At 38.6% G+C, this 26,509-nt stretch overlaps 1 protein-coding gene across 2 annotated transcripts in view; it reads left to right on the forward strand.

Annotated features, from left to right (window-relative positions):
• Positions 1-10,461: 10,461 nt before the first annotated feature.
• MAPk-Ak2 (MAP kinase-activated protein kinase 2) overlaps positions 10,462-26,509 on the forward strand; it is a 48,245-nt gene continuing 32,197 nt past the window's right edge. The window contains exon 1 of one of the 2 annotated variants that reach the window (XM_073974391.1): positions 10,462-10,963. The gene's annotated coding sequence lies outside the window, so the exon portion shown is untranslated. The remainder of the gene's footprint in view (positions 10,964-26,509) is intronic. The other variant, XM_073974392.1, reaches the window with a different exon arrangement.

Below are 26,509 nucleotides of genomic sequence, written 5' to 3' on the forward strand. Positions count from 1 at the left end.
TTCGATGTATATCTCATGAGTGTGCTCCGTACAGCTTCCTAGTAATAGAAGTCCAAAGGCGAAAATTTGGTCCGTAAATTTTCTGAAAAAACCTATTTTTTGGCTTTAAAATTTACAACTGTCGTACAGGTACCCCTGAACCCCGCGTGATTTTAGTTTTTTTACGTGCCGGATCTAATGAGCTCTTCCGCGGTCAAATCCATCCACTAAAACGCCGGATATAGATACCTTGAAAGTAGGAAAATCTGCAAAAATATATTTTGACAATTCCGCGAATTGAACCGCGATTTTCTTTGATTATTTTTGCATAAATGTAATCCTTTATACGCGATTATAATATTTGCCAAAAAGGTGTGTCACAAATTACAAAGATTCGGGAGTAATATCCCTATTTATCCCAAAATAGAATGCGGTGGCACATCCGCAGTTCTTGACGAATCTGTCTAAAATAATTTATATTGACGTATTTTTAATAGGGGGCCATTGAAATCGGATGCACCTTATAATCATATGCACATCGCGTAATTTTTGCCCACTTGAAGGTTTTTTGAATAGTAAGATGCAACTGATGGCACACTTTGGCCGCTGAATGAAACATGGGAAAATCCATGCATATTGATAGACATGGACTCCCTGTATCCGAAAAGCACATGCACCCCAACTGATTTCAAAGGATTCGCGAATTACACGCCTTTTAATTTTTGTGTTTTTTCTTTGGTTGTAATTTCAATATTACTCTCTACTTCTTATTTCTTTTGCTTATCACAGAAAGCAAATATACTTTCACGATGACTAATTACTTTTCTCGTAGAAGTTTAAGCAAAATACTTCAGGATTTGGATCGAAATTTAGCGAAATAATAGAATAACTCCCAACATTTATTTTTCAAATTTTTCGTATTTAACCAAAAATATATTTTTGAAATAATTTCCAACAATAAGTTTCCGTTGTTTGTTGTTGCTGTAATATGCAAGTTATAAACGCGATCTTTATAATTTTGGTCTCACATTTTTCTAGGCGTTGTCTAGATTCTGTACGTATTTTTAAATTATTTTTTTAGAGATTTTTTGGACTTTGATTTAGAATAAATAAAATTTATTCCAAGATTTCTTCAATATTTTTTGATTTACCGCGAAAATAAAAATAAATTTAGCAACTATTTTAGCATCTACGGATAGATATCACATTCTGCTAACGATTCATATATACATGTTCTTATTACAACTCAATAGGAATTTTTAAATATTTTTTCTTTACAAGAGAGTAAAACCGCATATAACTTTTGAGTGCAGCATCCAATTTTGTGAACGCGAACAGATTTGAAACCACGATTTTTTTCTTAACCCATGTACCAAAAATGGCGGATGTGCTCGCCAAAAAAGTTTTTAATTTTTTTTCTATGTAATTGTAAAGGAAATTTGAAATTTACCATATACACTTTCATACGGGCAAAATATGCCTCATCGAAATAATGGTTTTAGACCCCAAGTATGTTTGGACGAAATGTGTTTCAGACAATTTGGAGTTGATTTAGCCATGTCCGTCCGTCTGTCTGTCTGGCTGGATGGAGCGCACGATAACTTTCGAACGGATCAACCGATTCGGTCCAAAATTTGACTTTCGTAATATTTTGTCCAATCTTAGTTTATGTTCGAAGATGGGTTAGATTGGTCCACTCCTTCCTGTACCTCCCAGACAAAAGTAAGAAAATGTTCGGAAAATTTGTGCGCACGATAATTCTTGAAGGCATTAACATCGTGAAATTTCTCAATCGGTCCACTCCTTCGCGTACCACCCGCACAAAATTTCGAAGAAGTTCAGTTTAGGACCTGCTCCAGAATCGCTTTGATTTTTGTTGTAGCATTTTGTATTTACTGCTTCCCATACGACGGTATAAGTTTCATCAGGGGCAAGTCCATACTTCCTGAAAAAAATAGTCTGAAAGGTACAAAAAAACACCGATGACACCCATGGTAGAAAAAGAAAAGGTAGCAGCAATACACAGCTGACTGAACTAGGGATACGTAAAATCGATTTCGGTTAATCGATTAATCGGTTATTAGCCTTAAAATTTCTAAAAGTCGTAGTCGACTATTGAATCTGCGAAATCCGGATAATCGATTATTCTTACTCGACTTTCGGAAGACGGAGTCAACTATTATTCGTAGTCAACCATTAGTCGTAGTTTATTATTATTCGTAGTCGATTATTAATCGTCGACTATTACTCGTAGTTGACTATTGGGTGTGCTAAAACCGCGTAGTCGGCGGTACTTTTTTAAACATATAACCATCACGGATCGCATCAACGAAAATGGTCGATTTTATTCGATTATAATCGGTTTTCAGCGGTTAACGATTAATCGAAAGTCGAGTTTTAAGTTTTTTACGAAAACCGAATAATCGAAAATCGATTATTGCAATTCACTGCGTATCCCTAGACTGAACTGGGTTGTAATGTTAGTGCCAAATTTCATATGACATTTTAGCCCTGTTCCTTTACGTGCAAGAATCTTCAAGTTTTACCACTTTTTACTCGAAAAGCGTTCCTTTACTTCAGACACCATACAATTCATATGGGAGCAGTTTAAAACTTTTACTACTTTTGCCGGTTTTACCATTTTCAAAAGTAAAGGAACAGACCATTTATACATTTATTTCTATTTCGATGTACATTAGGGACATATATTTTTTGAGAAAAAAATATATCATTCGGAAAAAACCATTTCCTAGAAAGACTTCTTCATATCAATGATATGTAACCTCCTCCAAATTCGAACGATAAGCCGCGCAGTAAATCCCCGCTTGTAGAGGCGATACAACGTTTGTTAATATGTGAGGTATTTTATTAAAATTTAAAAAAATAAAGCCCTATTAAACATGCGCTTCTTTGATTTCTAAAACAAAACATTGAAACAGCTTCTCCTTTTTCTATGAATTTCCAGCGACCCCAAACTTTTCTGCAAGAATTCTACTTTCTGCGAGAATTTATGCATTTAGTGGAATGATTTGGAAACATGCAAATTGAAAATGTAACGAATTTTCATTCATGTTTTCCAAAATATTTAACCAAATGTGAAAAATTATTAGTTTTTTAAATTCCAATAATTTATAGACATTTCCTTGTTTTGTTTACAAATACAACTGGCAGTAACGTTACAAACAAAAACAAATTCCTTTGTGGTTGTTGTTCGAGTTGTATTTGTCGTAGTATTAACCATGGTACAAATACACAGGTAGCCGCATCGGCAATTGTTGGCAACATAAGATGTCAAAATCTGACATCAATTCAATGCAATTGACACATTATGTTACCATCAGCTGGCATGATAATGCTACCTGTATTATTGTACCATGGTATTAACTTTACCTTGTATTTGTTCTACCATGGATGACACCGTGTGTAGTGTCATCGCAAACTAACTCTCGGACGGATCTGCCGATTCGGTCCAAAATGTGGTCTTTGAATATTTTGTGAAAACTTAGTTTAAGTTCGAAGATAAGCCATATCGGTCTACTCCTTCAGGTACCTCCCCCACAAAAGTTCAAAAATGTTTGGAACAATTGTGCGCACGATAACTCTTGATGGGAGTGACCGATTTGGTCCATATTTTACACATCCTAACATATCTACCAGATATAGATGAGGTTCGAATATGGATTATATTTGTCCATTCCTTCGGGTACCTCCAACACAAAATTTTGCATAAATTCACTTTAAGACCTGTTTTCGAATCACTTTAGTTTTTGTTGAAGCAACTTGCATTCGCTGCCTCAATTACGACAGTAAAAGTTTTTTTCAGTGACAAGTCCATACTTCTTGAGAAAACAGCCCGAAAGTTGTAAAAAACCCTTATGGCACCATATGTAGTGGCTGGAGAGTTCGAACCGAATACTGCTTTCGTCCACACTTTGGATATTGTAATAGTTTTTAGAATATTAGATGAAATTCGAAGGTGGTGCTTATAGGTTCACTCCTTCCGGTACCTCCCCCACAAAAGTTCGAAAATATTCGCTAAAATGGTACGCGCGATTTCTTATAGACGTAGCAACCGACTTGGTCGAAACTGTGGGTCTCTTAATATTGTCGAAACTTAGATTATGTTAAAATTTGGGCCCTATTTGCCCAAACCTTGTGGTACCACCCACACAAATGTTTAGCATTCTTGTGTGGTTAAGGGTCTGTTCGAGGATCCTTTGGACATTTTTACCGAAGGTTTTCCTAGTGGCCCTGTTTACAGCGATATTATGTTTTTTGTAAGCTAGTGTGATAAAAAGCTCTATCTATCGATATCCCCACAAGTTTGTGAGCTTTAATCCTATCCATACTTTTGTCGGGGAGGGTGCCACCGTGGTGCAATGGTATGCCCACCCGCCCTGCACGCTAAAGGTCGTGGGTTCGATTCCCCGCCCAGTCAACATCAAACATTTCTCAACGGTGGCAAAATACCCCTCAGTAATGTTGGCGACATTTTCTGAGTATTTCAGCCTTGTACAACTTCTCAACAAGTGGTGTCTTAGACACGCCGTTCGGACTCGGCGATAAACAGTAGATCCCATATCATTGAGCTAATATGAATCGGGGTGCACTCATTGATATGAGAGAAGTCTCCCCTGTCCCGCCTGGAATGTTTGTGGAACAATTATTACTTTTGTCGGTTCATACCAAAATTTTGAATACATATTTTTTTTGGAAAAAAAAGTTTTTAAAAACACACAGGCTGAGGGTATTTCATCTACTGATCTTTTATCAGTTTAAATTATATCCGAAAATTCGATCAATCTGAAATAATTTAATAAGAACAAGTAAAAACGCGTTAAAACCGTCCGGGTTGAACTTTTTATACCACGACATATTCTGAACTAAATTATAATAATTAGTCCTCTATCTGTTACGAAAGTACGAAGTTTTCTGACCACTGGGAACCCTATAGCCAAATTTTATCCAATTTGGGCCGAAAATTTCGATAACAACTTAAAAAAAAAACTTAAATCGGAGAGTTACAGTTATATGGGACCTATTTCAAAACGTGGACTATAATTATTGGTGGAGAAGTTTTCTGACCGCTACAAACCCTAAATGCCAAATTATAGCTAATTAGGCCAGGTTGCTAAATACTTTAATGGCCTGTTTCTCTAAAACGATTCGAATTAAAATTCGTTCGAACTACTACCAAACTCCTGTTAGGGTAGAAAATTTTTGTTTCATTGAAAACACAAATGAAGCAAATATTTAAAAAAAAACAGAAGTTTGATAGTATTTCGAACGAATTTGAATTCGAATCGTCTTAGTGAAACAGACCATAAAATCTCTACCTATTCGAAAACGTGGGTTGATATAGCTCATATTTGAACATGACCTGCCTCTATGTGGTATCCGATGGAATTGCAATTTTCGAATTTCGAAAAAACCTGAGATGTGCTGAATTGTGCTAGGTTTGTGCCCATTTGTGTCGAAATTCGAAAAAATGGCTAAGATATTCGACAAAAAATTCCTATTTAAACGGAAGTGATAGGATTTCTTCAGTTTCAGCGAGTAACGAGTAAAGTTGGAAATTTCCAATGTATGGACTCAAAATTGTGCTCGGTGAATCCAACTCAGCACAAAAAAGATATTTGCATTTTTGCAAAAAATACAGTGATTTTTCTTTGAAAAACATTATTTGCGATTTTAACGACTAATGAGTAGAGATGGTAATTTGCAATGTTAGGCGAAAAATGTGTGCTAGGCAAGCACAATTTACAGAATTAAAAAATTTCTATTTAAACGGAAGTGATAGGATTTTTTCAGTTTCAGCGAGAATCGAGTAAAGTTGGAAATTTCCAATGTATGGCCGACAATTTGTGCTCGATGAAACACAAAAAAGAACACCTCGATATTTGCATTATTACAGAAATTACAGTGATTCTTCATACAAAATACTGGTTTTTCGAAATTACCATATCTTGAAAACGGTTAGAGATATTGAAAAAATTTAAACGGCACAGGTTGCCACAAATTGAGTAGAATTCAGCACAACTTTTGTTTTTTCGAAATTCGAAAATTGCAATTCTATCGTATTTTCGAAAATATCGGGTTTTTTCGAAAATGGTAGGAGATATCGAAAAAAATTTTGCGGCACAAATGAGCACAAACTGAGCACAATTCTGTATAAGATTTGTTTTTTTCGAAATTCGAAAATTGCAATTCTGTCATGTATTCGAAAATATCGTTTTTTCGGAAATGGTACGAGATTTTAAAAAATGTTTACGGCACAAACTGAGCACAATTTAGCACAATTTAAGTTTTTTCAAAATTCGAAAATTGCTATTCTGGCAAAATTTTTTCGAAAAATGTTTTGCCGAATATCTCAGCCATTTTTTTGAATTTCGAAAAAAAATGTTGGCACAAATGGGCACAAACCTAGCACAACTCAGCTTTTTTTCGAAATTCGAAAATTGCAATTTCATCGGATACCACATCCTGCCTCTTCTTGGCCACGACTCCACACGGCTCCCAATTTTTTTGCTGGATACAAATGCATTAAATGATGCTTAATTCTATAAACATTTCCATCTCTGATATTTAAGTCATCTCTCTCTCTCACTGATAGGCAGTATCAGTGTTGCCATCAAGACACATATTTTAATCATTAAACTTTCGCGAAATGCTACTAAAACCTGTATACGTATTTGGGTATCAAATCAATAGCAATAGGTAACCTACGATAGGTGCCGATCTAGGGATTCTCTCTTGTAACGTTGGACTTTTCTTTCTAGATTAAGATATGCTGATTACGATAGCTTTTACGAGTAAGTACGGCAACTAGAGAGTATGCCTTGTAGATGGTCCACTGAAGACATGAGGAGGCACCACGTTTCAAATCTCAAGCTGTTATTCTGAGAGGTTTGCATATTTTTCCATCGCACCGCACTTGTATTCGCGAATCACACTGATGCCGCATCGCTTACCACAGATCGCATATGTTACGATCTCAATGCCGTCTGGAGGGAGCGGAATGCAGTAGAGGTAAAGGTTAAACTGTTCCCGAGACATCACCCCACTTTGAGGAACTCCCTCTTTCACTTCACGGGTCTTAGACTTACTGTTCAGGACTTCTACGTACGACTCGCGTACACTCGTATAATGAATTATACAACGAGCGCCACCATTACTGTTCTATCGCACGGCGAAATAGGTCTGTACGATTCACCTTCGCAGTAGTGCGATTCTCCAACTCATTTTTTGAGTTACAGACAATTGTCGGTAAAAATAAAATACTTATAATTTCGGTAATTACCGATGTTTTGCGGTAAGTTAGCGACGAATAAAATACAGTCGTAAGGTTCTACCGATAGCAAGAGTGTTGTCAATTTTTATTTGAACTTTTCATTCATAATTTTGCGTTTTAATTTTACCCATTTTTGTCGGTAACTCAAAAAATGAGTTAGAGAATCGCACTACTAGCATCCTTGCCCAGCTTCAGTAGTGAGACCACCTTGCCCATTTTCCAGATTTCGGAAACAAGCGACAGGTTGAGAATTTTGTGAGATATTCGACTCCCGACTCATTCAGATATTTCAGAGTGGATATTTAATCAGAGCTTAATGCTTTGGTTGAATTAGCGTTATTTATGGCATACGCAACAACATCAATTGTTAATTGTGCTGATTCCTCCTAGGCACGAAGAGATCTAATGCGACAAGTATTCTTCTCTTCGCCTTAACGCTAACGGATTGCTCGACAAACTGTTAATTTAAAACTTGCGTACATCTTCGAATCAGTCGGCATAACGTCGCCAAACGTGACTGAGGTCCTATCTTCCTTCTGTCCAGGGTTCGAGAGTGACCTAACCGTTGCCCACAACTGACGTATTCCGGTTATAATATTGCAAATGTTCAGATGATTTAACCACTTGTTACGCCTATGCTCACCGGTCAACCAGCCTGACTCTGTGGTCTACTGATGGAGACAATTATGGGGTGATATATATAACGCCTTGCTCGTCGTCTTCTGATTACGAGCTGCCTCTATACTGGGCATAGGCTGTCTATAAATTGTCTCCACCTCTGCCGGTTTGTAGCTAATTCACTCAGTTCTGCAATGTTATTGTAAGATCTTCAAAGACTGTGGGACATAGAGTTAATTTCTGATATCGTTGACCTTCTCCCCTTTTTCGGCTTCCTTGAGGGTTGTAGACTAATGCACGGTTGCATAATTCTCCTGGTGTTTTTCGCAATGTGTGGCCTTAAAAATTTTAATGTTCGTCCTGGTGGTATAACTATTCGCATTCCACACATTCCGCAATTGTGTAAATGATCCGAGGGCTTTGCCAATACGGGTTTCAATCATGGTATAAGTAAAGAGGTAGATTTAAATGAAAAAAATCTATAGAACCCTTGTTTTTCTTGAATTCCTAAAACTTCAAAATTAAGCAACAAGTGGGTTTGTTTACAACACCAATTTTGAGCATTTTATAAAAATCGCGAAAAATGAATGAAGGACCAGTGTTTCTCCCCATAATCAAGTTGTGGATATGATAAAATGTTTGTTTCAATGATAACCTGACGAATTATTTCCATACAAATGTTCCAAAAATAATTTTAAAAATCATTGAATTCGATTGTTTTTAAAATTGTTTGGCATTTTATCAAACACCACACACACATACACAGTTTGTGTATATTGTTTTGAAGTTTTAGGAATACTCGAATGAAAAAATTTAAATTGACATAAAGCTTTGGCTAACCTTTCTTATTAAACCATGGATGGCACGATGGTTATATCTGACGAACTTTGACACTCTTCGCTAATTCTAGTAGTGGCGTCCACATTGAACGTGCAAAACATAGAGCTATCAATCTGCTCAGCTACATAATACTCCAGTGGTCATTACAGAGAACCGAATGCCACAACTCATGATGAGCATTTATGTCCTCCGAGACCAGACGGTTATGACCTTCCAAAAGCGGGCTAATGTTGAGCCTATAAACTGGAGTACAGCTATTTATCGACGGGATATATGTATACGTTAAGCAACTCTTCCTCAGCAGTTCCACAGCTGACTGCTACCCCCATACATTCCATGTACGGGTCTTTAGAGCCAGGCACGAGTGAGATATGTAGGTCTCTATTGAACAGACTGGTGCAATAAGAAAGCTAATATCACACATCCACTTCTGGTGGCATGCTTCATCAGTACGTTGTAACTATCACAAAGCTGTAAGCTGCAGTTATTGTTGAACTTGGTTGCCTACACCGCCGCGGCCCTGATATTCTTCATGAAATCCACTATTTCCTCGATCTTGCCTCGGAGTCATTAAAATTTAATTTGCAAAAAGGATGCATTTTCAGGGACGGAAACGGCTGGTGTTACGTTTGCGGCTGCTGTTGGGGGGGGGGGACTACGGAGGAGTCTAATATTCTGATTTTGACGACTCACTGGGGACTGTGTTCACCCAGCATGCAGCAACATAAGTTTCGTTCCAGTACTTTTTTAATGGTAAAATGTGCAAAAGAGAGAATCGTCAAAAATGAGTTCAACGCACACATTTTTCCAAAATGTGCGGGAACGGAAAAATGGCAGAAACGTCAAAAAACTGGAACAAATGTCAAAGTCGGCGTGTCTGTCAATCAGAAGCCGGCAAACATGTTGCACATTTTTGCTCGGCCAAATTTGTCGTGTAAAAAGTTTCTAAAGAGAAAGCTATTCAGCGCCATTTTTTTTCAAAGAGAAGTGAACATTTTTCAACTTTTTTGGCGTACGGGAACGCATTTCGGGGGAAAAAAATTTCAAAATGTGTAAAAACTTCCTAGTTCTGGAACGAAGCTATAGTCTCTGTCATAGTCCTTCACATGGAGGAGTCCAGACCAACCCCTGAGATGAACCCACTCCGGCATCTATTGCATCTCACCAAAGTGTGGTCGATGCGGGTGCGACAAACTGAGCACATTCATATTACAGTGGACATTGACTGAGGACGTTTAAAGAGGATTCGATATGTGAACAAATGTATTATTCGTATTCGCTTCTCTCTCCTATATGTTCCCTCTAGATTCTAGAGTGTAGAAAGACACATGAATGCCGAGAATCCGATGGATAAACTTGATTAATACCCCGTCTGCACTTAACCGGATTTTATAAGCCCAATGTCAATTCCATAGCGCAAACGTCAAATAAATAATTATAAAGAAGGTTAACCGGCAAAAAGCTCTATCTCAAGCGCTATCTCAATTTTTTCACAAATTTCCAGGTACATATTTTACACATCTTGGCTGAAAATGCACTAAATCATCCGTGGGTGTATGGGATCGGACGACGGAATACAGGTAAGTTTTTTCATTGAATCATTCAAAAAATCTTTAAAAACATATTTTTCTTCTTTGGATCATTTTAAGATAAGAGGCGGCAACCCTGTTTCTCTCTCACGCTCTCCCTCTCCTTCACCCACACAAACGCATAAGCCGCTTTCTGAAATAAACACAGATACAAAATTCTATGCGTTTTCACAAACAATCCGCTCGCCACAGTATCTTGTATCTCAGTGATACCCGTGAAGTGTAGAAGTGCGGCTATTACGTGCGGGTAATTTACAAAATTCGTTCTATTCGATTTTGTTTTTGTTAATATTTATGAGTAGTATCCAACAAATTACTACGTCGACTACTACTATTTTTTAATAGCCAAGTATTAAATGCTCAAATAAGGTATTTTGCAAAAAAAATATTACAATAAAAATTAGTGCGGAATTTTAACAGCATTTTTTAGAGTTTTTTATGGAAAAATAAAAAACAAAAGTGAAAAAAATTAGCCGAAAAAAGTTATACTATTTTAAGAAAGATAGAAAACAAAGAAAACGAGAATTAACACACACACGCAAAGAGGGAGAGTGAAGCGAAGCAGCATTGTGCGGTTTAATAAAATAAGAAGAAAAAAACAGAAACAAGAATAACATCAAGCAAACACCGACCGACTAACCGACAGGTAAGGGCCAAACGTCAACGACTTCTTAACACAAAAGAAGAAAAACAAAATTAACTAAAACTGTCTTGTAATTCATAAGAAAGCACCATAAAAGAGAATAAGATAATGGAAAAATGTGAAAAAATCTTCAATGGAAGGAGGTGGGATTTCCCCCCAATACCTTTGAAATACTTGAAATGGAATCAGGCCTTGTGATTGCGAAATCACATTGAAATAAAGAGGCAAATCAAATGAATATCGAATAGAGATGTGAAATGAAATTGAACAAAATGTATGATGATGATGAAGTAAGTGTGAATCGAAGGAAATGCTTATGACGCATTCAGGGCAGCGGCAATTGTTGTAACTGCCACCGCGCTATTCATCAAGCTATAAAAAAATTAAAAAAAAAATGTAATGATTTAATATGTGTCAGAGTAGCGGCTGGCTGCACGGCAAAAATCCCACAAAAACTAATTTGTAGCTGCTGGTCTGTCTATGTGTGAGTGTGTGCAAGCAAGTGTTTTTTTCTAATTTTTCTCAAAATCCAATTTTATGCTGTAAGAAGGTAAAACAAATACGCTCCGCTCGCTCGTTTGTTCGGCGTCATTTGGAAAACACCAAAACTGAACAAATTTTTATTGAATTGCATCATTCAGTTCGAGTCAAAGTGAATCTCTGAACACCACCACCAAAAACAAACAATTTAGAGACTGTCCCTCCCTCCGACAGACTAACAAACAACACAACGATAATCGAGCGACCGACCGAACATCTATCCGTCGTCGCCCATCCATGCCCATATTATTTGAACATCAATCCACCAGCCAGCCGGCCACATTCATTCATACAAACAAATTCTGAAGCGACACTGTGTTGTGAAGAGAATGAAAGAGTGAGAATGAGAGCGACCTAACGTACGAAATCCATAGTCCACCAATAATTGAAAATTAAAACACCAACAACAATGTATTTTTTGTTCAAATCATGAGACCCATATGCGGCATATGGGACACAGTGTTTAACAAGGTGGTTGGTGGTGGCCTATAAAATGTGCATTCCACACCACGGTTCAGTGAAATTCTATTTTATGTTAACCCATTGAAGGACCAGTTACAAAAGGTTGTGATATGTTATAAACTTTTGAAAAGTTTTATTAAGATTCCACACATCATCCGAGAAAAGCAAACTGTCAGGGTTTGGTCCGAAAGTCGGAAAAAAGCTTTCGAATCGACTTCTTGTCGAAATTGGTTATGCTGATTGGTTAAGAGGTAGTTTATACTAGCTATCAATGTCATATGACACGAAATAAAAACATTCCATAGCAATGTGGAGACGTAATTTCACTGCATTTTGCTGGTGTGTACGCAAAAAGAAAATGGCATAAGGAAAATTCCCACTATTGCACATATTAGCGACTGTATAACGATGGAAAGTTTCGGCACATATGAAATTGATAGATAGTGTAAACAACCTCTAATGTGTTCTCTAATCTAGTGGTATAACAATAAATCCACATTGCGCTAACACAAAACATTCCTTTTCCAAAGGAATGGCGCCCAATTAGAAGGTCGCTCCAACAAAGACACTTGGTAATGATTCGAACTGTAAAAATATCAGAGCTCCGATTTGCTCGTTTTTACTCGCGAGTGGGAGTACTAGAAGAGTGTGAGTAAAAAGTCCGTTTTGCTCGTTTTTACTCGCGAGTGAAAAATACCTGCGAGTGGGAGTACTCGAAGAGTAAGAGTTTTACATGAAGTTTACACTCCACTCTTTTGTTTTATTTGGGAGCACTCGCGAGTACTCTTGGTTTAAAAATAAGAGTGCGAGTGAAAATACTCGAAATAGAGTACGAGTTTACTCGAAGAGTAAAATCGAGTGAACAAAATATTTTTGCCGTTTTGATGTTCCTGTGGACTGAATATGGAAAGAGCAAGTTGTTCGGAGGTTGTTTCGAAGTTCGAATGTGGGTGGTCGGAGGTCTAGAGGAGGTTCTTCCGAAGTTCGAAGGAGGGTGGTCGGAGGTCCAGAGCAGGTTCTTTCGAAGTTCAAAGGAGGGTGGTCGGAGGTGCAGAGGAGGCTGTTCCGAAATTCGGAGGAGGGTGGCCGGAGGTCCAGAGGAGGTTGTTCCGAAGACATGAGGAGGCACCCTATTGCAAATCTCTGGGCGGTATTCTGATAGAATTGAACATTTTTCCATGGCGTTGCACTTATATTCGCTGACCACTCTGGCGCAGCATAGCTTACAACAAGGTTTCTTTGTTGTTCTCTGGGCGACATTCTGACAGGGTTGAATATTTCCCCATGGCGTTGCACTTGTATTCGTGGACCATGAGGCGCCGCATAGCTTACCACAGACCGACCTACCGCATTATATGCGGTCAACAAGGTTTCTTTATCTAAATCCCAAGTTCTGCCGGCTAGGGGCTTGAGAACCTTGTTTCTACATCTCAGCTGTGGAATGCGCGGACGACATGAACATGCTGTCGAATGTGACCCCTAAAATGTTGGGGTAGTTTGTGGTCGGAATTCTGTTACCATCGACCATTACATTCAACTCTGTTCACACCTCTGCCTTCCATGTGGTAAACAGAGTGGCCGTAGATTTAGTGGCGGATATTTGCATATTCCTCCCGGGGAAAAACGTTGCAAGATCAGTCAAATAGGGGTTCAGCCTTTCATAAATGACATCAGGGAAGGTGCGTTACGATCTCAATACGGGGCTTGGACTTCTTGTTCCCGCACATGTCGTCCACACATGTAGTAGATTATCCAAAGTTTCAAACTTGACATTGAGTGGGTGGTCTGTTCGATGTCCTCAAACAGCGTGGAGCGCTTGACAGTATCAGCCGTTGTTATCCGATGCCACAGATTGTGGGTGATCTTCGAGGACGGCATTCATACGATAGGTTCCTATGGCCTCCGTGACTGCATCAGTATGCTTGATTTTGAGCTACAGTTAATCTTTTGTGTATGTGGTCCTCACTCTATAAATCATGAAGATCTTTCCTGACACGTTTGGTGATTTGGATGGTTTTGCATATAGCACCCAAGCAGATACTACTGAATGGACAAAAACTTTTCATCTTATCGCAGATAACAGAGGCATGTGCGGACAACTTATACAAGCTGTAGAATGTGACTCACAGGATTTAGGGGTAAATAGTGGTCGGAATTATTGGCTCTCCGACCTACACATTCAATGGGAGCTTCATCTCCCCAGTACATGTGGTGTACAGTGTGGTTCTTGACTTATTCTTCGTTTCATATTAGTCGCGTAGCATTTAGCCTGACACAAATGTTATCAACGTTCGATTGGACTTCTAGCCTGATGCCTATGAGCGCACAATAATCCTCTTACGCAACTTTGATATAGTTGCCGTCCGGTAGCGCAGAACTGCATTATGTTGGGGGTTAAAAAGTTCCGAAGATATTACCCCATTCTTTGGGAACTCCATATTTATTTCCCCCACCAGGTGCACTTCTAGTTTCTGAACTCTACGTATGACTGTCGACCACACATGTAGTTGGTGAGTGAACGTTTCAAACTATACTGAAGGGTGTAACTTCTCGACATTTGAAATGCATTAGACAGGTCCAATGCTACCATCACTATGGCACGGCCTGTTCTGTTTGAGACCTCGGCTAGTATGTGCGAAAATGGTGTATTCTGGCACTATGCTGCTTCCGAAACCCTTGTCGATGGTCCGCAGCTGGATAGCACACTCCAATGCTGGGGTGAAGTATAGCCTCAAGTATCTTTGATACTGGTGACAAAAGTGAGATCAGCCTTTATGATTCACCTATGCTGGCATCCTTGCCGGCTTCAGTAGCGGGACCACCCTGTCCATTTTCCAGGCTTCTGGAACTATTGGTATGACTAAATATATGTTGAGGACTTTACTCATATACCGTTAGGTCTAATTTTTCTTGACTAATTTTTTCACCTCCGATAACATCTGCAACCCATCATAAAGTTTGGTCGTTCCTCCTAGGATGGAAGAGATCGCAAACAATGTAAAACTATTCTCTATACCCTTCGGATCTGTACAACTCTTCGGATCTGTCACAACAACGCTGTTAAACATTACAGATGTCCGATCATCTTATCCGTTGTTCACAATTTACTACTACTGGTTCCAATGTTGCACCAGTTGTTGTTAGGGTTCCTCTGCTGGGAAATAATGTCTTATTTCAAATATTTGACATACGAAAATCATCTCTGGTACCGAAAAGTCTTTTGAACCCTAGAGATATTATGTTTTCTATAGGAAATCTCTCGAAGTATTCTGTTGTTTGTGGAAGACCTCGAAGGTATTCTTTTGAATATAGAAGACTTTAAGAGGCCTCAAACATGCTTCTGTTCCGTATAAAAGACCTCAAGATGTCTTCTGTTGTATAGAGAAGACCTAAAGAGGTATTCTGTTGCCACCAAGAGGTGAATTCTTTGAATCTTTCCAAATTGGCCTTTGGTTAAGGAAAGTACTGCGTTCAGGGGTGAAGTAGGATGGTCTATTGATGAAGATGAGGCACAATATATATATCAGGCTTTTTGTCCCCCTGAAGAGATTATGAAAAAACCCCAGAAGTTTTATGTTGTCTATAGAAAATCTCTTGAAGTATTCTTTGTGGTATGTGGAAGACCTCAAAGATATTTTGTTGAATATAGAAGACATTAAGAGGTCTTCTGTTATCCGAAGTGGAACTCAAAAATGCTTCGGACCTCAAGAGATATTTTGTTATCATGAGGTGAATACTCTGAATCGTTGCCAATTGACCTCTGGTTAAGGAAAGTACTGCCTGCCGAGGTTATGAGGTCGGATGGTCTATTGATGGAGATGAGGATATGGAGGCGATTCGACACAAGGTAAATTACGGGTTGCCAAGTCACAATATTCGACAAACCAAGTGACACGATGATGTCAGATGAACAATGACGGTTTACTCTAATCCCGTTGGAAGCAAACTCGCCAGCGCTGCCATAGCTCTTGATTATCATCCTGGAGTCTGCTATCGCCTTCCAATTAGTGGTCTGATATCAGCCGGTTAACACTGGACACCGTCGTTAATCGGCGGAATATACACATTCAGCAGTTCAAACTCGGCGGTTCCACACTTGAGCGCTACCGCCATACACTTCAAAATGGGTAACTAGAGTCAAGCCCAAGCGAGATAGGTCTGTACTGGGTAGACTGCTGCAATAGGGTTGCAAGGCTATAACATCCACTTCTCGTACAATTCAAGAGTATTACATTGTATCCACCACAACACCGATGTACATTCAAATCTCCTGGGCGAATATCGCAGGGCACAGCTGTTATGAAGTCTGCAACCTTCTCTCCTCGCACCATCAAAACGAAGTACGTAGTATTCACCACGATTCCGAAGACTGTAGATTTCGTTCAGCTTCGTTTCATGAATCACCACAATTTTTCTTCTCCGATTCAAAAAATCCACAATCTTTTTGATCTTCCGTGACAGTTGAACTGCAGAAGATAGGGTGTTAGTGACTGCGGCTGGTACTGTTGTTGGGGAGAATTCGGAGTGTTTCTTAATCTGATGACGACGACGAAGATTTTTTGGGAATCCAAATGATGAGCACGATGCAAAATAGTCCCTATCGTTATACTCCCTCAGAGAGGTCTGGCTTGAATCATGACTAAAAATAACTTATTCATGGCACCCGTTGCATCACACTGACATCGACCTATGGTCTCTCATCCACCATGTGACAAACGAATCAAAAGCATAATCAAGGGTTTCTTTCTAACACTCATGCTCCCAAAATAACAGTTAAGACGAAAATGAACATGTAGCTAGTAGGATGACGGCTCACCAGCCACATGTTTAAGTTGGTACTGGTTTTGAGACATGTGTATGGTTAATTTTCGGACCAAACATAGGTTGCTTGGAAGACAACTCTCGTTTTAGCGAAAAATTTGAACTTTTGTGGGAGAGGTACCCGAAGGAGTGAACCGATATGGTCATGTTTAAACTTGATATGTGCTTGGATAAAGTCGGTTGATTAGACAGTTATCGTGGGCACCAGTCAGACAGACGAACGGCTCGAAAGGGATTTCGCCATACTTGTGGTCCGAACTCATTATTTAGATCTTTGACCGTACCAAAATTTATATTCCCTCGTTAGCTGAAAGGCTGAGAATTTAAATATTTGAAACCTGGCTTAACATCGATTTTCAAGATTTGTCCTAAGCATAATTACTTCAAATAGATAATTTAGACATTTAAAAAAACTCGGCCCAACAGGTTGCATTTTATTTTACCTATCAATAACCGAATTCTGTCAATTAATGTAATTTGGTGGACACCCATACTACTAACACTAACAACAAATGCAAACAAACACATACTCACACTCATTTAAAACGCAATAAACAATTTAAATAAATTGAATAGAGAGATATTGTTTTCAATTTAGCATTTTGTTATTAATTAATTCAATATGAGAGGAAATAAATGAAGAGTCGCTGACATGTATACGACGGACGGAAGGACGTACGGGACTAATGATGAATATTTTTCCCTTTTTGAGGAATGCTAAAAACAAAAAAATTAGCCATTTTTCACTGTCATTGCAACAATAAAAATTTCATCAACTATCGATTCCACCACAGCCGTCTCTCTTTCACTCTCTATTAGCATTTACAGAAAAAAACGCCAACGTACATAACGTAAAAATAATAAACATACATAGAAAAAAACGAAAAGTTTGTTTCTCCCATTCCATGCAACAACATGGAACGTGTACAACAATAACAACTAAAATATAAACAAATAAAAATTCACCGATTTGAGTGGGTGACCTTCCCTCAATTTCATTGCCGCCTTACTATTCCAAATATGCCTGTATGCTACTAAAAAGCGAAGCGTAGCGATTTATTCTTGGCAATTCATCGAAATCATCAGGGTAACAATATTAGCAATTCAAAAGCAACAACAACAAGTATTATGTAAACAAAACAACTTCTTAAAACAGAAAAAAAAAACATTTTGAAAACAAGTCAGTGTTTGTATAAAAAATAATTATATTTTAAATATAATTTCTTAGTTATTGTAGTTGTTAGGGGATTTAATTTAAGGTAGAATGATTTCAATTGAAATTTTTAAATACAAAATTCCAATTTATTTATTTTCTAACATTTACATACATACATATGTACATATGTATGTATTTAGGTCGTACACATTGTACACAAATTGACACATAGAATAAACATTTATTGATGAAAACCCCAATTGATGTGCTTGAATAGTGGCTTTCCAAGAAGACCACCAAGTCTTCTTCTACCGAAAACCACTTTGTTTTCTTTTATGCAATACGACCTAGTATTTTTATACAAAAACAAATTGGGTTACTCTTATGGAGGACCATCCGGTCTCCTTCTTCTTTAGGACCCCGGAATATTCTGCTATAGAAGACTACTTGGGATCCCTGTATAGAAGACAAATTGAAATTATCAGTCTTCTTCATTAATAGAAGACACTAGCTCTTCTTTTATAAAGGACCCCGTTGTAGTTGTTGTAACAGTGTTTGTTATAATAGGTATGTTCCCGTACTACACATTTCTACACATTTTTACTCCGATAACCGATTTTTCCTTTATGTTATCGAAAAAAATAGTAAAAATGTGTAGAAATGTGCAGTACTGGAACAGACCATATGTTTGTATGTTCGTTCTTCTGTTCAATCTGGCTCTGGGTCTATCTCCAGTTCCAGGAAAGTGGCTGCATCGATGGGATGTAACCACAGATGCACTGGAGTTAGATGAGTAGGTTTGGCTGGGCAGTTGAAAAGGTGTTTTGTGTCGTGCGGGCCCATGCCAGAAGAATTTTGGCGATTGCAATTTCCCGAGCGTAGTTGAGCCAAAACTACTCTAGTTTGTCGTGGCAGCTGACGCAATAGATGGGGGACGTATTTCGAGGACTTTATTCACACTATAATTGCGTAAGGCCTTGGCAACTGCATCCGTGTGAATACTATTTAAACCTGCTTGATACGCTTGTTGATCTAGGGGTTCTCTCCTGTATCGTTGGACCTCTCCCTCCAGAGCATGGATATCCTTCCTGATCTGCCTGTATGTGTCGGGTCTACCCACAAGATTGTGATTGGGATGGCTCACACGGTAACATCCAAGCAGGTACTGCAACGAAAGCATCTCATTGTGTTGCTTTACTGGAAGAATCTTTGCCTCCTCATGTATATGGTCCACTGAAGATTTGAGGAGGCACCCTTTTGCTGTTCTCAGGGCGGCATTCTGGCAAGTTTGAATCTTTTTCCAATTCGTATCACATAATCTCGTGGACCAGACTGGCGCCGCATAGCTTACCACAGACCGACCTATCGCGTTATATGTGGTCAACAAGGTTTCTTTATCTGCACTTTATCTGCTGCCGGCTAGAGACTTGAGGACCTACTTTCAGTTTGTCGCAGATAGCTGTGGCGGGCGCGCACCACGTGAAAGTAGTGTCGAATGTGACCCCTAAAATTTTGGTACAATTTGTGGTCAGAATTCTGCTACCGTCGACCACGACATTCAATTCTCTTCCAAACTGCGCTGTCCTTGTGGTGGACAGAGTGGATCTTGATTTTGTGGAAGAAATCTGCATATTCCTCGAATGGAAAAAGGTGGTAAGATCGGTTAAATAGTTGTTCAGTCTCTCACAGATGTTATCAGGATAGGTACACTGAGGTGGTCGGAACACGGGGTTGTTTGCCATTATAACTATCGAAAGGAATGGCTCCCATGAGATCCTGTTCCAAGATTTACTAAGGCGTGTAGAAATTTTAGTAGCGTGTAGTCATAGTACGTTTTTTTGCTAATGGGTGACAATACTTTCTGAGTTATGGGTCTTGAAATTAACCAATATTTTGGGTCACCTCTTCATATATCTCTCGAACTATATTTATGGGCTAAAAAGGGTATATACAGTTTGATATGACCAAAAATGTGCTTCACCGAAATAACGGGTTTAGACCCCAAGTATGTTTGCACGAAATATGTTTCAGGAAATTTGGAGTCGATTTAGACATGTCCGTTCGTCTGTCTGTCTGGCTGGTGCCCGCGATAACTCTCGAACAAAGCATGCAATCGAGTCCAAACTTTGGCATTCGAAGTATTTGTCCAAACATAGTTTATGTTCGAAACTAAGCCATATCGGTCCACTCCTTCCTGTACCTCCCCCACAAAAGTTCAAAAATGTTCGCTAAAATGGTGCGCTCGACAACCGAATTGGTAAGAACTTTGTATATGGTAATATCACTTTCAGGCATAGAACGGGTTCGACTATGGATTATATCGGTCCATTCCTTTGGGTACCTCCCACACAAAATTTCGAAAACGTGCAGCTTAAGACCTCCACTCTGACTTGTATTCTCTGCTTCCATTACGAAGGTACAAGTGTTTTCAGGGCATGGCTGAAATTTGCTATTTTGTCTTCAATGGAGATATACAACTTTCCATCAGAAATTAGCAGATATAGGACCATGTCTTCATATAGCCCTTATAGAATGGCCCCTCCCGTTTTTCGGTATTTTGAAGGTTGTGGCCTCAATATCGCATTGAAATAGCTTTAATTTGGCATTTAGTCTTCGTTGGGTGTACAAAACATTCTGAAGGGAATTATCAGCATATGTCCAGGCTTTCATATAGCCCTCCCGATTTTTGGCATTTTGAAGGTTGTGGTCGAAATACCTAAACAAAATGGCTGAAATTTGACATTTTGTCTTCGTTAGAGATATTAAAATTTTCATCTGAAATTTGTTGGTGTAGATCCACGTCTTAATATATCCCCCATAGAACGATACCTCCCGATATTCGGTATGTTGAAGGTTGTGGCCCTTAATATCGCACTGAAATTGCTGAAATTTGGCATTTAGTCGTCGCTGGGAATATAAATATTTACAACAAAAAATTGTCGTTATGTGTAAACTTATTCATATAGACCCAATAAATGGTTCCATCCGATTTTCGGTATTTCGAAGGTTGTGGCAACTTTATCCCACCGAATTGGCTGAAATGTGGCATTTCGTCTTCGTTGAGAGTATAAAAGTGTTCACCTGAAATTTATCCTATCCACATCAATACAGTTCTTGGTGGAGGGTATAAAAGTTCCGCCCGGTCGAACTTATGACTGACGACGGTACAACTCTATTTCGGGGTAAGTTCATACTTCCGGAGAAAATAGCCCTAAATCTATAAAATCCCCTACGACCAACTGGTTGTTGGTTGAACCGATTGAGTCCAAAATTTGTACATCCTTAAGGTCGAAGATGGATTCGGTTACTTCCCTCACAAAAATTAAAAAAAAATCGTTTAAATGGTCCGATTTCGTCCAAATTTTGCACATCGTAATATATCTTAAAATATTAGATCAGAATGGAATATGGACTATATCACTACCGTCCACACAAAATTTTCTATTATTTATTTTTTTTCCAATTTCTTTTATTTATTTTTCAAAAATCGTTATAAATAGTTAATACAATTACAATTTTATTTCGTAAAGTAAATAAAGAAATTATTCAGCATGGTTGTATTTAAAACCGTCAGCTGGAGAATTGAGTAATTTATTTGTATATATAAAAATAGTTTTTTTTTTTTTTTTTTTGATCAGTTAATAATTAAATTCATTTATTAGCATATTTCGGTATTTAAGAGCTTCTTTCAAGAACCTTCGTAGATGAGATATACAAGAATACCAAGTCAGCAGTGTGGTCAGGAAACCAGCTGTCTGATTACTTTGATACCGTAACTGGAGTAAAACAAGGTTGTCTTTTATCGCCCATTTTATTTGCAATATACCTTAACGACCTTCATGAACACTTAGAGGGAGGACTTTATATTGAAAAGAAAAACATCCGACTACTCATGTACGCGGATGACATAGTCATAATGGCCGATAATCCCAATACACTGCAAAAAATGATCTTAAAATTGGAAACATATTGCGAAAGATGGGGAATGGAAGTGAATCAAGCGAAATCTGAAATTATGGTGTTTAGAAGAGGAGGTAAACTTGCGGTAAACGAAAAATGGACATATAAAGGAGAAACGTTGCGAATTGTCAATGAGTACAAATACCTAGGAATTGTATTAACCCCAAAACTATCCTTTAGCAAGCATCTTATCAAAAAAGAAGAGGCGGCAAAAATGGCATTAAACTCGACTTGGAAAACTTTTATCGCCAACCCATCAATACACTTAACCGCAAAATGCAAACTGTTTCTATCAGTTTGTCGATCCATTTATAGTTATGGAGCACAGGTATGGGGAGGCGCATATTTTGAAGAAGTCGACAAACTGTATCGTTATTACATAAAAAGAATATTAAGACTACCAGAAAGCACCCCGAATTACATAATCGCACTGGAGACGGCATACGAACCGGGATTTATATATACGTACTCGCTTCACTTAAATTACCTATCTAAAGTTTTATTTGATCTTGAAGGTCATAGACTGCCACACATTCTTGCACTACAACTACGCAACAAAAACATTTCTTGGTACAAAGATTACATGCTAAGATTGGACGAGCATAATGTATGCAACAGAAATGTCAACACAAGTAAGAAATATTGGACAGATGCAAGCAAAAAACTGCTGCAGGAAATGAAGAACAGGACTTACAACTTACACATTCAAAAAGCTAATCAGAGTGAATATAGATTATTCAAGTTCCTAGACTTTAGCATCGGACCCATCTATTGCAGCAAGAATTACAGTCAAGAATATATCACGCTCATAATGAAGGCTAGAGGTGACCTGTTTTGGCTAAATCACAATAGGTACAGGACTACGAATGAGCAGAGGTGCTCCATGTGCAACATGGGAGAAGCGGAAACATTCGTGCATTTTCTAGGGCGGTGCCCCATATTAACAAATTTTCTATTAAGGTGGTACAGTTTTTTTTCGGGGCAAGTCCATATTTCCATATATAATAGACCAAAAGTTGTAAAAAAAATTGCCGATAAGTATGATAAGCTACGAAATCAGTATCCGATTTAACCAATCCTTGCACATAGTAAAATTTCTTCCAAATGTACGTCAACCTCCTAGAGGTGTAACGTGGTTTTCTCGTTGGCTGGGGTAAGACCAGTCGTGTCCAGGGTCTCCATAAGGACCCACTAAACCTTATGAAATGAGAAGACTAGTATTCTCCCTTTTCCTGGGGGTTTAATTCGGAGTTTATTGATTAAACACTAGATTACAATCTACTCGGGGATAAATACGATAAGAATATATTGAATTGGTATGGATTATGGATTAATCGTTGGCGTGAAGGTGACCAGGTGGACTGGGAATCGTGAGCTGAGGCTTCGTGATGTGTGGACATATTAAGGCAGTGGTTATCCTTGCTCTGACGACTCGTCGGGATCGATGGTTGTTGATGTCGGAATCCGGGCGATTTTGCCGACAGTTCGTAAATTGTCGGGAACCTGGTGTGTTGATGACGGTTTGTAGATAATCGGTATGACGGTTTATAGATAATTGGGATGACGGGTTATAGATGATCAGGAAGACGGGTTATATATGACCAGGGAGCTGCTGTTATGACGACGGTTCACAGATCAGGGTTCTTCTGTAGTTGGTCGACGTGATGGGTAGGTGACATTCGTGGGATCGACGTTTGATTTAATCGGTGTATTCGGAGCTTGGCTGTGGGTGATCGGGAATACGATGCGTGCGGCAGTCGATTATTGAATTTGGGTTCGGCGTTCTGCTGTTGATGTTCGGGGGCACGATGAGTTCAGCAGTTGATGTTCGGGAATACGGTGGCTGTCGGTGTTCGGAAGCACGATGAGTTCGGCAGTTGATGTTCGGGAATACGATGGCTGTCGATGTCGGGAGCACGATGAGTTCGGCGTTCGGTTGCTGATGTTCAGAAACACGATGGGTTAGGGTATTAGTTTAATGTCATGGTCTAATTTCTACCGTGCGCTACTGGTTTCTAACTATGGAACAGCTGACCCGAAGGTCCTGTGGAACAGCTGACCCGAAAGCCTTGTGGAACTGCTGACCCGAAGGCCCAGTGGAACAGCTGACCCGAAGGCCCTGTGGAACAGCTGACCCGAAGGTCCTGTGGAACTACTGACCCCAAGGTCCCTGTGAAACTGCTGACCCGAAGGCCCTGTGGAACTGCTGACCCGAAGGCCCAGTGGAACAGCTGAACCGAAGGCCCAGTGGAACTGCTGACCCGAAGGCCCAGTGGAACAGCTGACTCGAAAGCCCTGTGTATGTATTAACCACCACAACTTAATGTGTAGCCCTCAAAAAGTATTCCTAACGCTTTAGCACCGTAGTGTAAGTTGGCGGATTTACAACACTCTTTTGTGCCAACCCGTGTAGCTAACTCCCTGCAGTAGTAAGCTCCCCATTCTCAACCATTTCCGATATACTTCAGTGACCTAAAGTATGAAGTAAATGAGAATTATTAGTGGTAAGCACTGACGGCGGTCGTTGTAAAGTTACACCGGAATGCACTTATCCTTTGCATTACATGTTATCTCCGAAGCAGATGGGTAGTAACGATGTAGTGTATGTTGCATTGCATTGGATGGTTGGTTCCGTATGTTAAAGGTAGTTGTTGTTGAATTATGTACGTGAACATTTTGTCACGTTACAGAGGGTCAACATCGGACAACATCTTCGTATACCTCCGTCACAATGTACAATACTCGCTGAACTGTATTTAAAGGACTATCAAAAGATCACTTTGAAATTTTTACCGAAAGTACTCCTGGTGATCCTGTTTTCAGAGATATTATATTTTTCATGGGCAACTCCATGCTTGCTGACAAAAATCCAACAATTCTTAATACATACTACTGTGACAAACTAAAATGGTTGGTAGGAGCAATGAATAAGAAGGGAATGATTCCTAAAACAAGACCCACTTTCAAAATGGCAGAGGGTCAATCTCTGTCGCCAAAGCCGACTGATACTTCTTACTAGTTTGTACCGCCTACCCTTTCCGATTGCAACATATAGGACCCAGTTCAAACAAACTGAACATTGCTCAAATTGCTGCAGTGTTTACTTTCTAAAAAAACTGTTACTACATAACAGTAAGTAACTCAAATATTTCATTTGGAATCTATGAGTCACATGGACAGGTTTTGCATTCCACTTCCGTTTCTCAAAAACATAACATGTGGTCGGTCTGCAAGATCATCATACATGTGTAATTTCCACAAAAAATATCACATATAATTTGGGAACACTACACCACCAGTATTCACACCGGACCCATACAAACATTTAGCTTATTTAATACCTTTGCCTAATTAGCAGAAATCATGTATTTCTTTTTTTTTCGAAATTCTACACAATTTATTTTATCATTTATTTATTTTTTTTTGTTCATGTTTCATTGGTGTTATTGCTTTTGTTGTTGTTGCTGTTTGCTTAAACTACAGAAATAGCCGTAAACTGATAAGGTTAAGATTTCAAACGACGAGTTTTTTGTTTATACACTTTTCTTATTTAACAAAGTACCGTGGTTAGAAATGGTGAAGAGGTAATGTTAACTCTTTGGAGAGGTATGGGCGAAATTGGGGCACGGTTTCTCTAGGTAAATTCACAAGTGTGGATACTTATTCAATTACACCATATTTACATTAGAACATTTTGCCGGGGCAATCTTCATTATGAGAATTTATTTTACGTATACGCAACGAATTTGACAGTTCAAACCTATTAAATAAAACTAAAATCATATTTACACGTCCCTGTAACATACCTCCCAAGAGTTGAATGTGTTTCCAAATGTTGTTCGCAATCTTTGTAATAATGTCCCACTGTCCAATCTATTTATGTGATTGTGTGTGTGTGGGTTGTCATCAGATTTAATCCAAAAATGATAGGTATAAAAGAAAGTGAACAACATGAAAGAAATAAAGAAATTAAAAACACTGCATTGCGAGGAGAAATGAAATATGAGTAGGTGATGTCTTATCAATATACACACATACACTCGTAGAAATTTACCAGTTTACCTGGGAAATATAGGTAATGGAACTGTTTTCAATGTTTTTTTTTTTTACTTAATGATTCTTTCTTCGGAGGAAAGAATGATGATCCGAAGAAAGAAGCATTATAACAATACACAAAGGTAGGTGGCAGAAACAAGCGGGAGCATTAAATACAATTTGAACTTTCTATTCTTATACATACAATACAAAAGAAAAGACAACAAAAACTGGTTAGAGGATATAAACAAGTTTAGTTATCACTTTGTTGTTGTTGTATCTTTTTTATTGGTTAAGAATGCCGTGTGGGTTCGTTGCATTAGTTAATCGCTAATGACAAAAATGTTGGTCATCATTTGTTTGTTTCTGTGTTTCTTTCTTTTTGGTCAGATGATAAGATATGTAGGTACCTCATGGTACGCTCATTTATAGCGTTGCATATTATCATCTCCAAGTATATAATTTGGTTATTATGGGAAATTTAGTCATTTCAGTTTATTGATGGGCTTTTTTATGTGACATTTTTATACACTTTTAGGGGGCAGTTAGGCATTGTATGTGGTGCATTTAATCTT

This window comes from Musca autumnalis, unplaced genomic scaffold, assembly GCF_047663935.1.
Source record: "Musca autumnalis isolate F117 unplaced genomic scaffold, ASM4766393v1 scaffold_3, whole genome shotgun sequence".
Classification (NCBI taxonomy): domain Eukaryota; kingdom Metazoa; phylum Arthropoda; class Insecta; order Diptera; family Muscidae; genus Musca; species Musca autumnalis.